This window comes from Haliotis rubra, unplaced genomic scaffold, assembly GCF_003918875.1.
Source record: "Haliotis rubra isolate DU_JTF1 unplaced genomic scaffold, ASM391887v1 Scf277, whole genome shotgun sequence".
In the NCBI taxonomy this organism is placed as follows: Eukaryota; Metazoa; Mollusca; class Gastropoda; order Lepetellida; family Haliotidae; genus Haliotis; species Haliotis rubra.
In genome coordinates, this window is record NW_025766858.1 from 661,062 (window position 1) to 677,391 (window position 16,330).

Consider the following 16,330-nt stretch of genomic DNA (forward strand, 5'->3'; position numbering starts at 1 on the left):
CAGAAAAATACTTTTGATTTGTGGAATAAAAAAATAACTTCATTTGGGGGATTAAATATTATTATTGTTTATGTCTAGACTTGTACAGTCAAATTATAACCATTTATGACCATTCATGTATTAAAGTTGCAGTGATTAATATGACAATAATTGTACTGATAAAAGCGAGCTAAAATGTTACAACGCTTCTGCGACAAAGAAGTCATGTCGTGATCTAACATAATAAACATACTTGTGCCCCAATTTAAACCCCCTAAACATGTTCCTATGAAATAGCAAAAAGAGACGCAACTTCAAAAGGTATTCTGTAACACTCAAAGATCCACAAAACTCTTCTGAACACAGAGGTCACACTACCCTGTTAGACTTGCTCACACATACTGACAAAACTCAAGCCTATTACAGCATCAGGACCTGAAGGAGACAGGGTCCATTCATGCTGCACTGTGAAAAACAGCCCCAAAGCGATCACATTCTTGACCGCATTTACACTCCTAAATCAAATGAGACGTACACACACCACAAAGCAATTTACCTACCTGATTATCAACAGAAGTAAAGTCCATTACTTCTCACAAGTCATCAGTCATGGGCACTTTACATGTTGGCTGCACACACTCAGTAAAATCCATCACTCCGCAAGTACATCCAAGTCTGTGCTACCTGTGAGTGACAAAAACATTCCTGTGAACCATGGCTATCATCCTGGACCAGGTGGTCGTAACACGAGCTCTCCACTTAGCTCTACCACCTGCCGTCTCCTCCACACAAATGCTCTGACAGTCCCTACGTTGCAACCTTCAGCTGTGAGTTTTTTTTCAAATTAGGTTAAAATGTTTTACAAAATACTCAGTATGACAGTATGAATTTAAACAGGATTCGAAATTCCCTTTCAAACAAGGTGCCATATGCTGTGTGAAAAATTTATATAAACAAATCCCAGAGATAATAATTATACCTGTGACAATTCAAATGAAACAGATTGAAATTGCCCTTCAAAAGATTTCCCATATGTTTGACTTAGAAATAATTACTTCAGGTCAAGGTTTGAGTGCACTGAGAATTACCACAGTAAGAATCAAGGAAATCCTTCCCACACTCAACAAATCCTCCTGCCTATCCGTGACAGCAAGTGAGACTACCCTAAACCACAGCAAAGATCCTCAGATCGAAGCTAAGACAGCCAGGACCAATCCTTGAATGACCAAAGCCAATAGGACAGGCCTTGTCGATAGTGGTCAGTGTCACATGACCCCTGCTTACATTAACGATGCACTTATCACCGGGCTACCTCTCCCACACTCCTTCACCAATACAAAGGAGAACTTAGGGGACCCAATTTCACACTATTAGGGCCGTATCCCTCTTCAGGAAAGGGTTACGTTGTGACCTAATAGTTTATTTTACAGCTGACTGACTGCCTAACAATGCCTGCTAACACCAGCCTTCCTATTCTAGCCACTGAGCTATCACATCACATCTTTTCAAGCTATTTCAACAAAATGGCTACAATAAGAGGTCGGTGATAGTTGTGCTCGTCACCTACCAGGGCAGTAACCAAGTACTATCTCCACACAGATAATTAAAAGGTTATCTGCTGATCACTGTGTACTGATAAAGAATTCAAGGCAGCTATTCCCATATGGGTTAAGCCTGGGTATCTGCCACAGCTTCTGTAAGATCTAACTGAGGAAGATCTGTCTCTACAGAGGAGCAAGTATTCTTATAAATGTAAGAGCATTCTTATAGCCTTGCTCCAAGGCTGTACTGAATGCTGGGCCCATGCATGTATAGTAATTCTATCCTTTAAAGAGGCAAGTCTAGATCAGGGGACAGTAAGGATGCCAGTATGTTATTTATAAGTTTTTAGAAATTATCATTTAAACTATAAATTATTACCTTGTGCAAGTCTTCTATAAGAGAAAACTGAGGAAGAGTGAGTGAGTGAGTTAAGATTTTTAGTCACATCAGCAATATTTCAGCCATATCGTGACTAAAGCAAGTTATAAATATACCAACAATTTAAGTGAAATTATAAAATTCTGCCAACGAAGGACAGTAAAATAACTAGATTATCACAGATATATATGTAAAACTAGTAATTGAATCTAAAACATTTTAACTATGGGGGACAACACAATATAAAAACAGGCTATAGATCGCTAACAACTGAAGGTAGATCCCCATACTAGGGACCATGGGGACTTACAGTACATTTGCTTCCTGCATGGACCCTAGCTGGATTTACACCATCCCTTCAGCCGTCAGCAAGTTTTGACAAATTAGCCATAAGTTAAAATAACACATATTCTACGATTAAAACTAATGGTATATTTAAATTTAGTTTGAATGTTTTAGGACTTATGTACCCCCACAGGAGGACAATAATTTTACAGTGCTTCAACCCCCTGTGAGGATACAGCCACTGAGGAAGATCTGTCTCTAGAGAGAAGCAAGTATTCTTGTAAGGCAAGACTAACGCTTAGTCTCTGAATATATATAATTTTGATAGTAACAAGTAAACCGATATAAATTAAAAAGGAGCCCCAGTCAGATGGGAAATTCAGAACCTGAGAGAATCAAGACTTGCTTCATTAACGGCTATAGCATTCCAGGGAGGGCTAGGCAGCAGGTAAAATAATGCGGTTCAGGGACTGTGACAGACTACTGTAAGGCTAACATTAGCCTTTTTCCCAAGCTCTACTCAAAGCTGAGCCCATGGATGTATAGTAATTCTAAAGACTCAAGTCGACATAAGTAGACAATACAAGGACAAAGTCTAAGGACTCAATTATTTATATTTTTAAGAAATAATCATTTAAATGATCAGTTATTACCTCAGAGACTTGTGCAAGTCCAGGCTAACATAAACAAAATCCTTTTATCCAGATGCAACTAACTCATACAAAATTTAAATAATAGTCTGAACTTTACTTAATTTTAATTTTAATTTAATTTACCAACACAATTTACACCTTCTGACAAGGAAAAGGAAATTATCAATCATTATTCATGCTTGATCCGTTAATAATGAAAGTCAAGTGGCTGATTGCTATTGCAGAGTAGTAAAACGTCTCTTAGGAGATGGACAAAAATATATATTTTTTAATGGCCACACATCAAATATTTATCAAATGTTTGAGAAATTCACAATGTTTGAAATACAAAACTAAAATTAAGTGAAAAATACAAGATTTTATCACAGCTGTTTGTAAGAAATGATGACTTATAAATATTCACATCTTTATCTTAATACTAGTGAGTGAGTTTAGTTTTATGCCGCACTCATATCTTAATTCTAACTTGAAAAACAATCAGTTATCTTTTGGTACCTTGCAACTAATAAAATTGAAGTGCTGCACATGACTTTTTTCTGTTACATCGCCGCAGAGTCCATAAAATATATGTAAACTAATTGAAGCATCACATTACGTGAGGTAACGAAGGAAACAAGCTATGATTACGTAAGTAAAGTTGATAATATACACAGAATCTAATAACAAAACCAATTAAGTCTGCATAATTGATTTCTTACAGTTTTTGTGCTGGTGTTGATTTCCCACTGTGAGGTATCACATCTCATTTATATTCATACAAAACAAGAAGACAATGTGATGCAAATTTCGCAGAATACAAAACGTCACATCATGAATATTTCATTGATACTACTCTCCTGAGTACAAATGTTGACAGAAATTTATCGTGACATGATTGTTGCATCAACACCCACATTAAAGTGTATTTACATATTACTTAAGCTAAAAGTCACACCAAGTTCTATCAATAATTCATTCTACATATTGACATTGTATCGCCCACCATCTGAAATATGCAACAGTTATTGATGAACAGATTGTGACGACATTGAAATTGTACTATCACATGATATATGTGCCTATAGAAAAGTGCATCTACTGACATTAGTCAAAAGCTAATGCAAAACTTCATGATGTGATGGGGTGGTGGGGTAGTCTAGTGGTTAAAGCATTCGCTTGTCATGCCAAAGGCCCGGGGTTCGATTCCCCACATGGGTACAATGTCTGAAGTCCATATCTGGTGTCCCTCGCCATGATATTGCTGGAATATGTCTAAAAGTAGCATAAAACTAAACCCACTCATGATTTGAGCAGAAAATGATGTTGGGAATTTCAAATTTAGGAAATAGCCTATCTCCCAGACCCAAGAAAATACACCGGTAGGACTCCAACTCAAGTCTACAACGACTGTCTCAGCTGAAATTTAAATACTCTCCGCTCCTCAGGGATTATATATATATACACGTGTGTTTTGAAAATATATATATTTAAATAACACAACATTACTTCAGGCAGTTAATGTCGATCAAACTGACAGCAACCACCATTCAGTGACAGACAAGCTGTTGCCCTCATTGCATATTCATTCCAATAAAAACAACAGCTCAGTTGTATAATTACTCCGTAAACAACAGTGCATACAAATCAACAAGCAGTGTTATTTCAGTTACTTAAAGTCACCATCATGACTCCCTAATTAAGTAACTGTGCCTTATTGATTAATCTTCAGTCTTCACAACTGACTATTCATATATTTGATAAAAATGATAAAGCATTGACAACATACTTTAAATTCCCATATCCACAGTATTAACTGCAAATAAAGGTGACATCAATTACACCATAACAACCATGTTCAAACATAATACTACAACCTGTTTGAGATATATATTAATGAAACACAAAACTGATCGTCATTGTATGTGTATCACTTCTAAATGCCCTTCAAAGACTCTATTGTATGTCAAGTGTATATATAAATAAAGCAGACACCTGATTATCCCTATCAATAGTTGAGTAGTACACATTTTTAACGTTTTCTAAAGCTTCCAAAGAAAGACAGGCCTGCCAATGGGTGAGAGCCAAATTTATCAATTTCAATAAAAGTCTCTCTCTGTATTCTTAATCCATCCTCAAACAATGCTCCTTTCACAATATCATCGCTACCCCTTCATTAGCGAGGATGTATCCCAGGCAGACCCCTAATTGTGTATAGGGTTAATTATCCCTGACAATTGACATCACCTGCCAGCCATCAAGAAGTCTCTGACAAAGAGCTGGTTTAAGGGAGTACCGGATGCTACTGGTAGGCAGGACATGCTTACTTTTTTGGGCGAACACCTGGTGTCATCATTCATTTTCAATGATTCATTTATATTATTTCCAACTATTTTGGTATTACGCCCAGTGGTATCTGGTCTTTGAATGGCATTTAGAAGTCTTACACATGCGGGGGAGAATTTAAGGATGTCTATTTCTTGCTGATGAACAACCAAAAAACAGTCTTCCCTGAACCATATTACTTTCCCCACAGCCGAGCCATCCCTGCAATGCTAAAGCCGTAAATGAAGCAAGTCTAGATTTCCTCAGGTTCAGGAATCTCTGGTCTCCATGGGGCTCCTTTTCAGTTTGAAATGGGTTTATTTGTGCAATCAAAATTATGTATATTCAGAGACTAAGCTTTAGTATATTTACGCCCTGTGGTAGCTGGTCTCTGAATGGCATTTAGAAGTCTCAGACATGCGGGGGAGAATGTAAGAATGTCTGTCTATTTCTTGATGAACAACAAAATACTTTCTTCCCCATTGGTGTCTGTTTCAGCAGATAATTCAGACAGATTATTTTCTGGCGAAGACGCTTTACATTAAAGTGGCGCTACACTTACGCAAATTGACAATCCTAGCAAACTGAAATGAACTGTAGGCTGTGAATTATAAACTCACAAAGCATGGAAAAAAGGAGAGTACACAAGAAACATGAAAACCATGTATAAGTTCAATATAAGTTCAATATAAGTTCAGTATAAGTTCAATATAAGTTCCATATAAGTTCAGTATAAGTTCAATATAAGTTCCATATAAGTTCAGTATAAGTTCAATATAAGTTCAATATAAGTTCAGAAGAAAACAAAACGAAAAGATTCCAAAATAGCTAAAGAACTGGACAGACAGAATTTGGACAAATGAAAGAAAGGAGATACGAGATAAAAGGATACATTTACCCAGCCAATGTGTCAAACTGTACAAGCCCAAGATAAGATATGTGCATATTTATGACTGAAATCTACACCTCTCCTCAAACCGAACAGAGGAAGTCACATAACTACACAGGGTACAGTAGCCGATGGCTTTTGATGACAATGAAATTGACATGAAACTGACGTGTCAGGTGAATGACAACCAAGATTGACATATAACGAGGGTCCAACAGGAATTCACCTGTACATATACAAGAAGAAAGGTGACAGCTCGCTTCAGTTGTTATCAAAATATAATGAAATCCTACTCTCCTAATCAGATCATAGGGCCTTACAAGGATGATTTATTTACATCAAGATAAAAATGTTTCATTTACACCAAGACCTGTGTGAACAACTTGACTCGTTCCAACATAAACCTGATTTTGAGTAACAATATCAGCTCTGATACGGCTTGGCTGAAATGGACCAGGAAGGCCTTTTGATTTTAATAACAGTTTGCTCGAACCAATCAGCAGGTTTAAGATTGTAGGAATCTGTATTGATAGTGTGGTACTCTTAGCATCACCACGCGTCTCCGGATCAACTTTTATTCATTCCAACTAAATAGTATTGAAGTAATTTGTGTTAATTGACAAAATCGAGGAAAGGAGCTCTTGACATGAAATACATCAATCCCCTCCCGGGGAAACACGATGCTGAGATTCGCCCAGAATAAATATACATGAAGTGCATGCTCACTGGATCAATGGATTTAATTTGTAGGATTATTTGATGTATTTCAGTGAGTGAGTGATTGGTGTTTTTTTCGTCAGCAATATTACAGCTTCATCACGGCAGATTGTAAATAATTCAGCCTGATGCCGACAAAGTAGTCCATAGCATGAGCAATGGCTGAAATCGACATCATTTACAACCCTTGTGTAGTGTTTTTGATGATATTTTGATTAATTAAATAAATATAAAGTTCAGATCTTCTCCAAACCTATTGCTCTAGTGCATGCGATTCATCTGACAGCGAGTATTTACTTGTTAGGATTGTCTTCCTTTGTCAGGAACCCATGAAGATCCGAGTCTTCAGCAACCCATGCTTGTCATAAGAGGCAACTTAAGGGATTGGGTGGTCAGGCTTGCTGACTTGGTTGACACATGTCATCGGTCCCCCACCATATTTGTTCCCCATTACGCAGATCGATGCTCATGCTGTTGATCACTGGATTGTCTGGTCCAGGCTCGAGGTTAGAATGAACCTTCAGACCATGCCATATAGCAGGAAAATTGCTGTTGATTAAATTTACAGACTGCGGCGTAAAACTCTACTCACTCACTCACTGGGTAACTAAAAATTACATTTTCAATACTACCCTGAAATAATATATGATACATCATGCACAGTAAAATTATTCAAAGTCTGTATGACTTTTGGGGTTAATCAGTAAATCAGGCTGAATCTTTTAACTTCTTTGAGTATCATTTAGAAGCTGGTATGGTGAACGGGATCTTTTTGCAATCAATGCGACATTTCGGTGTAGATGCTAACACTGTTATCAAGCCAGGGACACACAAAATTATTAATATTTTAGTCTGAAATTAATATCGTGCAATACCATTTTCCTGATAACTTTCAAGAGATATACCTCAAGTTAGCGTGACAACAAATAATGTTAACGCAGCCAATGATAAACGATGACCAAAATCAACAGATGGCCACTACAGTGATAAGCCTCCTGATAAAGATTTCTACACATATGATAACTGTGTATGTAATGCCCAGCTTAACTACTGCTTACTTGTGAATTAAGATAATTGTCTCGTTATGGCAACGTCCTTAGCGTCAGGAATACTGATAAATACCTGATCAGGTGTGAGGACCCGATTGATATCAAAACCAAGTAACACAACCATGTTATCTATTCAATAAGGAACTTTCCCATTACAAAGATATAAATGTTTTTTTGAAAACACTTCACTTTGCAAAGAAATATTTGAAATATTCAAGTAAAGAATAGTCGTAATCTCTTTGTTCATTCCTGAAGTTTTAAAAATTAATGTTGTAACCGATTGAGTCATGTTCCTTAATTGAAAGACATTAGGACAGATTTTCTTCTGTTCATTGGGTATGGTTTTATGCCACTTTTAGCAATATTCCAGCAATATCACAGCAATATCACAGCAGGGGACACCAGAAATGGGCTTCACACATTGTACCCATGTGGGGAATCGAACCCGGGCCTTCGACCTGACGAGCGGATGCTTCAACCACTGGGCTACACCACCGCCCCCACTCATGTCATGTTCCTAATAAGTTCAAAAGTTTTGTGTAAAACAATATTGACTTTCACTAGAACTGATTGGTTTGACTCCCTCATATTTTACAAATTCAGGCTGCTTTTTCAACTTTTGGAATTCTTTTTATAAAATTTTAAGTTAAATTTGTATAACTTCAAAGAACATTCCAATCATCCTGCTGAAGTGTTCAAAGAAACCTTTTGGTGCCTTGCAAGTCAAATTATAATATATTGATGTTTCAGTGCTTGCCTTGATAAATCTAAGCATACTTTAAGCTGGTTTTAATGTTTCAAAATTGATTTTTCAAAGGCTGTTGACATTCGGATGTTCATGTTCAAAAGGTCTATTATCTTCAAAATAGACCTTGGAAGGCTTGTGTTTTGTAACACGACAACAGCAATGTTTGGCTGCTGGAAATCTGGAAATAATCATGGCTGAGCCAGATAATCCAGTGATTGACATCATGAGCATTGATCCATGCAGTTGGGATATGAACCCTTATAGAACAACAACCAGTGAGTGAGTGAGTAAGTATGGTATTATGCCACTTTTAGCAATATTCCAGCAACATCACGGCGGGGGACACCAGAAATGGGCTTCACATATTGTACCCACGTGGGGAATCGAACCTGGGTTTTCGGTGTGACGAGCGAACGCTTTACTACTAGGCTACCCCACCACCCCCAGAATCAGTAATTCTAGGTTAGAATAGATCCAGTGCAACCTGTGCTGCTCGTAAGAAAACAACTAAAGAAGAAAAACTGACCATTCTGAAAAAAGTATATTTAACATGATGTGAACTTTTGACATTTTTCTTACTTCAGAATTCACAAAATCCATGGCTGCTGTGTGCTCAACCTGGCTGTCAAAAAAACAAATAACCATCTATATTCAGCATTTACAAGACCAAGCCATTATCTGGAATCTTTGAAACAAGACACTCTTAAGGTGTCGAAACAGTCATGTTACAGCAAGGCACTTGATTTATCAACACAAACCGTCCCAATATTGTTCCCGTATCTCCGACCTTTCCACGCAGCAACTGGAGAATTTGTTGCCGAGGTGTGAATAGATTAAAGAAAGGTATCCCTGAGCCATGATTGTATCTACCAATAACTTATCTCCCTTGATACAGATACTCTTTAATCTTGGAGGCAGAGACATTTCAAACATCCACCGACAAACTGGAATGTGGGTCCGAGGACATAAGTATCAACTTGTGTCATGTGATAACTAACTTCTGTAACAGCGTTGGCTGAGAGGTTGACGCTGATAATGGTTATGTCTTGCACTGCTTTTCTCCTTATCCCTCGAGTCAGATTCCCTGGTGATGCATCACACTTTTATCACCATGGCGATGCCCAACACTCAACAGCAAAGGGTTGAACACAGTTTCTGGGAAAATATGATGATGATTGTACTACTTATCTGAGAGTTTTCATATTAATGACACTTCATCATTTCTGTATGACAATAGGTCATGTTCCCGGAGATCTCGCAGTCCTGCGCTTCTAACTGCCGCCAATCACTGGACACGCTAACCAGCTTGAGACATCGCTATGCATCGCACATGACTCCCATTCTCTGTCAGTAGCCAGCTGGTCATAGGGAAGTTTAGATTGATGTTGTAACAAATTATTTCTCTTAGATTGGAAAGGAGCCCCAGTGAGATGGGACCTTCAGAACCTGAACCTGAGGAAATCTAGACTTGCTTCATTTTGCAGAAAAGGCTGGGCGGAAGGGAAAATAATGGTTTCATGGACTGTGAGACAGACTATCGTGAGTTAGACTGTATATAACATGATGCCACCGTGATATTCTACTAAAAATGGTCAAGGACCACCCAATTCTTTTACATAGTTACTCTGTCATGGCATGATACTAATTTGAAAAAATTGTGGGGTCATTTTTTCCAAATCATATAGTATACTATGTGTATAATTAAGACACTATAGTCAATTGATCGTTCAATCAACTCTTTTTCGGTCCCGTCCATTTGCTTTATACTTTAGTTGAAACATGTATAATTAACTACAGGTAGATTTTATGAACTAAAATAAGTTGTCTCTATTAATTTGTTTTAACTATTACAACACATTATTTGACTATGATTATGATGACATGAGCCAATCTGACCTGAGTGAAAATCAAGCACAGGTTGGACACAGGGACCAGCATTATTCATTGTATACTGTTTCATTTATTCAATACCCACAATGCAAATAAATGTCAATGGTCATTCTCTTATGCCTCTGCACGACTACAGCTGTATCATCCACATAAGACATAAGTAATTGCAATAATTCAAACAATTATTTCCAATCAGAAAGTGTCTACAAAAAATCTTTCATACATAATATAATTCTGAATCATGAACAAAAATACAAATCACAGATCAAAATTTAATCACAAAATCAATTCAAAATGGCCAGAAAAAAATATACCGATTTGCTGAAGACCTTTTCTTTTCATGTAAATGCAGCGCACATATTTTTCAAAGCATTACATGACTCAATATCTGAGTTATTGAATCAGTTATATAAAAACTTCACAGAAAAAATAAGACAAGATACAGATATTGCATCTCAGCAAGAAAGCGGATGTCCCAGCCAATAAAATTCCCTCCTTCTGGAACTCCATCCACAAAGACTTCCACACCTGAAACTCTATATCAATCTCTCCAAACACCTTTCACAAGGAAAAATCTCATAATTGTAGGTTCCATTTAAATGTGGCCTTGCCACAAAGAAATGCTGACAGTCTAACTCTGTGGTGCTGGCACTTGAATGATATAAGCTGTAATAACTATGATTAATTCACAATCTGTTTAAAGTTTTGACAGTTAGATTACAAATTATTTGCCTGGATCTATCACATGACCTTTTGCAGTGGTTATTACTGGGCAACTGGGCGACACGTCCTGAAATATTCATTGAGTTATTCCGTATTTTGTATGTGATTCAGGAACAGTTTGGTTTTTTCTCCATCTTTAAGAGAAATCCAAGTTTGTTTCTTATCTCAGAAATTTCAAGATAATGGCAAAAATAACAGTATTTGACAGAAGACAAAAGACAGTTTTAGTTAATAAACTATGAAGTCTTTGACCTGTTAAACTTGCACGTTTTGCATTCACTTTTGATATCAGCATATCAGTTCTTGTATTGGGAAACATACAATCCCACAGACTATACGCTAATCTAACCAGAATCTATATTCTGATACTGAATGAGTGAGTGAGATTCGTTTTACGCCACTTTTAGCAATATTCCAGCAATATCATGGTGGGGGCACCAGAAATGGGCATCACATATTTTACCCACGTGGGGAATCGAACCCAGTCCCTCGGCATGATGAGCGAATGCTTCCACCACTGGGCTACCCCACCGCCCCTTCTGATACTGAGGTATATAGGGGTGTCCTCATGATTACACATATACAAACAATTACCCCAGTATATGCACATTAAGTGTTAAGGCTGAAGGTCTTTGAAATTTTAGCATCATCAATGTAATACAAGGTCCCATTAACTTTTGATATCAAAGGTCCCTTCTATCTTTTTTTCAAATTCTATACATTGATATTCATTTGCAGACTGCAAGTATATTAACAACTGTAATCCCTGTGTGAGTGAGTGAAGGAGGGAGGGAGTGAATATAGTCTTACACCGCTTTTAGCAATATTCCAGCAACATCATGTCAAGGGACACCAGAAATGAGCTTGACACATTATACCCATGTGGGGAATCAAACCAGGCCAAACGCTTTAACCACTTGGCTATCCCACCACCCCTGACCTAGAAACAAATAGACTAACAACTAGTCTCTGATATGAACATATTTTACAGAAAAAAAAACTCACATTAAAAAAAATATATATATAATGAAAAGGAGCCCGAGACCTTCGTCACTTTCTTCATTTTTTTTTTTTTTGAAGCTGTGGATATCTAGACTTGCCACATTTTCTAGACTTGCGTCGACTTTCTTGGATATATTTGCTTCAGGGTCTGTATGACAGACTAAGAAACAACCTAAAAGAACTTCTACAAAAAGCCACGGTACCACACAAACAGAGCAGTAAACTGACCTCTCCCATGAAGAGATGTTACCCCTGAAATAACCCAGTTGTCACATTGTATAGCTGATCCTGTAACAACCCCTTTGAAAAAGCAGCTAGACTACATAACCAAGTGACACTCACTATCTCAATGTGATTTCAGTCCCAAGTAGCTGAAAAATGCCGATTAAGCGTCCTTGAATTGTATCATGGCCTTTTATGTCTGTCTCCTTTAAGTCCCACCCAGACTACAGAACAGTCCCTGTCAATGGTGAAACGAGCAAGGGGTAATATTTTAGATGGGAAAGCTTTGTTGTCTATCTACATCAAAAGGTAAACTTGATAAGCTTTTTGACAGAAAAGCTTAAGAATTTATCTTTGATTTCTTTTTAATTAAAATACTTAATGAATAATGAAAATAACTCACAATTCACACAAAAGCTATAATCTGTATGAATCTAATGGGTATCTGTGGTTTTAGAGGTTTAAATTGAAACGTCTTGATTATGATGTCTTCATGACGGATGTGTCATGTGTTCTTTTATTTCTTTTGAGCAGCATATACAAAGACCCTACTTTATGGCTGGAATATTGCAGAGTGCTGTGTTCAACAAAGAAAACTATAAACATAAATCTAACCATCAAAGACTTAGACGTAGTCAGTCTTCATTTACTTTCAGCAGCCATTGTTAAAACACACACAAACAATTCAAATGTGTGAGAAAAGAGTGAGTGAGTTTAGTTTTACACCGCTTTTTGCAATATTCCAGCAATATCACAGCAGGGGGACACCAGAAATGGGCTTCACACATTGTAGCCATGTAGGTAGTCTGTCTCACAGTCCCTGAACCACATTATTTTCCCTAATGCCAAGCCCTATCTGCAGTGCTAAAGCCCTAAATGAAGCAAGTCTAGATTTCCTCAGGTTCTGAATCTCTGGTCTCCCTGGGGCTCCTTTTCAATTTAAATGGGCTTGTTTGTTACTATCAAAATTATATATATTCAGAGACTAAGCATTAGTCTACCATATAGGGAATCGGACCCAGGCCTTTGGTATGATGAGCAAAACGCTTTTACCACTAGGCTACCCCAATGGCCCCAAATGTGTGAGAAGGTTTACATGCATACTAGCATCTACAAACCGGGTTAGCATTACCATTCTACTCTTCCCTCCATTGGTGTATTTTGTACAAAGAATTCTGGATTCTTGCATCTTACAAACATCAGCATGTCTCAATGCACAAGATGAATTTAGACTAACACTTAGTCTCTGAAACTTTGATAGAAACAAACAATTCCTTGTAAACTGAAAGGGAGCCCCAGTGAGATAGGAGATTCAGAACCAGAGGAAATCTAGACTTGCTTCATTTAAGGCTTTAGCATTTCAGAAAGTGAGTGAGTGGGGTTATAAGCCACTTTTAGCAACATTCCAGCAATATCACAATGGGGGACAGCAGAAATGGGCTTCACACGTGTCCATGTGGTGAATCGAACCCAGATCTTCAGTGTGACGAGCAAACGCTTTAACCACTAGGCTTTAACCACCTCCATTTCAGAAAGGTCAAGGCAGAATGGAAAATAATGCTGGGGTTTAGGACTGTGAGACAGACTTAAGATGAATTAGTTCTCAAGTAATTGAAGACATAAGCCAATCACCACCCAGCCTCCAGCAGCTCCGGCCATGCTAAATGCCCCTATCTCCAGAGGGCAGGGGTTACCGGGCACTGTTGACAGTCAATGAAGCAAGGCTTGTACATGTGGAGGACTCCCTGGCTGCCGCCCATGGGATAATGGACGCATTTGCTGCTTAGCCACTTTTACGCCTGACTGAGCACAACACCAGTATTGGTATGGACATTGTCTAGACCTACAGAGGGTTATATAAGACTCGTCTTTATTGGGAATTCCAGCCATTGTCTCGGAAGATGCTTAAAATGGATCAAGATTCTTGTTGCTGTTTTATGCTTCACTCAGCAATATTTCAGCTGTATGAGTGAGTGAGTGTAGTTTTAATGCCGTTTTTACCAATATTCAAGCTGTATCATGGCGGGGTACACCAGAAATGGGCTTCACACATTGTACCCATGTGGGGAATCAAACCCAGGTCTTTGGCGTGACAAGCGAACGTTTTAACCACCAGGCTACGTCACTGCCCTCAGCTGTATGAAAACAGCCTGTAACTAATCAAATCTGGGGGTTGACAATTATGAGAGATGATTCATGACAGTGGGGTATTATGACATTTGCTGTACCTGACCATTCAATCCATTTTGCATCCTCGATAATCTCCAGAGTATATGTTCTGATAAATCTCCACTATACCCTGGATGCATCTACAGCTCGATCCGATGATTTTATCACCTCCCTTGGTTGGCTTTTTATCCAATCAGGTGTCTACGCTGGGAAGTTGAGCGTACCAATCACAACCCACTTTCGCTTTTTAAATTATCTAACCGATTAAACTTGGCAACATAATAATATATTGTTGCAGATGTACTCTGAAAGTGGTCGAAAGAGTTCTTCCATATATTTTTCAGACATGTGAATGTCTGTATTTTTCCCCCCAAATCTGAGTCACACACTGGGAACAAACTTTCGTGGCTGCAACCGTTATCTTTGTTGACACTGGCAAGCTCGGTTGTAACGGCGGCTTATCTGATTGGCTACTGTGACAATGTGGAGTCAGCAAAGGGAGGTAATAAAATCATCGGCTCGAGACGTATAGTGGAGATTTATCGGAACGTATACCCTGGAGATTATCGAGGATGTCCACTTTGTTGCTTTTAACAACCAGCATAAGGTGCTGTCGATCTGTACTTAACTGCATCATTTCATATCATATTTAGCCAACATTTACTGTTCAGAAAGACTTTATTAAACTCAACTAACGCTCATCCATAATGCCAACAGGGAAGGACTTGGTTGAAGAATACAATCTGAATCATACAGAAAGAAGAATTCATGACTTTGGGTTTGGTGCCAGTATTAAGCAATTTGGAGACAGAAACAAGAGCTTTACACGTGGTACTCACAAGTAGAATCAAACCTGGTCTTCAGTCAGACCCGTCAACACTTTCCCCATTGGGCTACAGTCAAGTGAGTGAGTGAATTTAGTTTTACACCGCACTCAGCAATATTCCAGCTATATGGTGGTGGTCTGTAAATAATCGAGTCTGGACCAGACAATCCAGTGATCAACAAGAGCATCGATCTGCACAACTGGGAACCGATGATATGTGTCAACCAAGTCAGCGAGCCTGACCACCCAATCCGGTTAGTCGCCTCTTACGACAAGCATGGGTTACTGAAGATCAATATTCTAACCCGGACCTTCACGGGTTGGCTACAGTCAAAACGATGGATAGGAAGAGAAATGAAAAAGTGAGTGAAAGCGCGCTGAAGTAACAGAAAGACCACAGCAGTTAGAAGGAAAGGATACTTAAAAGTCACTTTGTTTCAAACAAAATATCATAAATTTGCTAGTAACACACACCAAATTAAAAAAATACAACAGAATATTGTCCTACACTCACTAGCTTAAGCTAGGCATCAACTGAGTATTTATTGGAAAGAAGCATGACAAGAAAATATTAAGGTATCAAAAAAGGGAAGTTGACAATCTGTTCGTCAAGTTTATAATCACGGAAGAGGGCAAAGATCTTGCACAGGTCTGTCATTATTGTTTCATTTTAACACAGTATATTTTACACAGATAAAACACTTTCAGAAAACTATCTTGACTCTTCTTAAAGAATTAAAACGAAATAAAATAAAAACTTGTAACTACTCAATAAGCAAACAGATTTTTACCCTAAAAAAGGAAGTCCTCCATTAGCAAATTACATTTGTTAATATTCAGTTTTGTCCATTGATTATCCAGGAAACAATTCCTCTGGCGATAATAAAACTCGACCATGCTGAATATGTGTCCAACAGTAATCTTCAGTTTCAGACTTTTCATTAAATCAAACAAAAA

The 16,330-nt window shown here is 38.0% G+C and overlaps 1 protein-coding gene across 4 annotated transcripts in view; it reads right to left on the bottom strand.

Moving 5' to 3' along the window:
* The window catches only part of LOC124280958 (D-glucuronyl C5-epimerase-like), a 339,439-nt gene that overhangs the window by 61,413 nt on the left and 261,696 nt on the right, over positions 1-16,330 (bottom strand). For 3 of the 4 annotated variants that reach the window (XM_046716964.1, XM_046716963.1, XM_046716965.1), the window contains one exon: positions 540-663. The gene's annotated coding sequence lies outside the window, so the exon portion shown is untranslated. Of the gene's footprint in view, positions 1-539; positions 664-1,263; positions 1,348-16,330 lie in introns of those variants that run through there. The other variant, XM_046716966.1, reaches the window with a different exon arrangement.